Raw genomic sequence first — 583 nt, 5'->3', positions numbered from 1 at the left:
GACATCATCATCTCAGCTGGACCTGTAGCCTTATATTGTTGCTATGGTTACTTTATAATAAAATATCAGATTTTAAACTCCATGTGTTTCCCCACTAACACAGAACGTTTAGGGAACGTTAAGCTACATTAGTTTTTGGTTCGTTAGTTTTTTTTTTAATTATCTTTAAATTTTACAAACATGTTAAACATTCATTGAACAGTTTGGCATCAGGAGAAAGTTAAATAATAGAAAACATAAAAAAGTAAATAAATAAAACATCCTTTCTATTAAGTGAATATTAAAATAGCTTGAGAGAGAAAAAAGAATGAACATATAAATATAGAAATATATACAAATAAATAAAAATTAGAAGAGTGGATTAAAATATAAACACCAAGAACATAAAATACAGTACAAAGACAAGATGAGATGGGCTAAGGCTATATAATTATAATTCCTTCAAATCTTGCAGTAGCTCAGCTATATCGATAGTTTTCTTACTATTAATGATTTGGATAGTCTCATAAAAGTTTTGAAATTCACTTCTGAAGTGAGTAAAAGCTGGTTGCGATTTAGCAAATTTTGCTTTATGGATATGAAA

At 27.6% G+C, this 583-nt stretch overlaps 1 protein-coding gene across 1 annotated transcript in view; it reads right to left on the bottom strand.

Moving 5' to 3' along the window:
- Positions 1-583, bottom strand: part of nek5 (NIMA related kinase 5) — a 202,024-nt gene that overhangs the window by 1,408 nt on the left and 200,033 nt on the right. The gene's annotated exons all lie outside the window — the stretch shown is intronic.

This window comes from Etheostoma spectabile, unplaced genomic scaffold (assembly GCF_008692095.1).
Source record: "Etheostoma spectabile isolate EspeVRDwgs_2016 unplaced genomic scaffold, UIUC_Espe_1.0 scaffold333, whole genome shotgun sequence".
In the NCBI taxonomy this organism is placed as follows: Eukaryota; Metazoa; Chordata; class Actinopteri; order Perciformes; family Percidae; genus Etheostoma; species Etheostoma spectabile.
The sequence above is the reverse complement of the archived record's forward strand: the minus strand, read 5'-3'. Positions and strand labels throughout refer to the sequence as shown.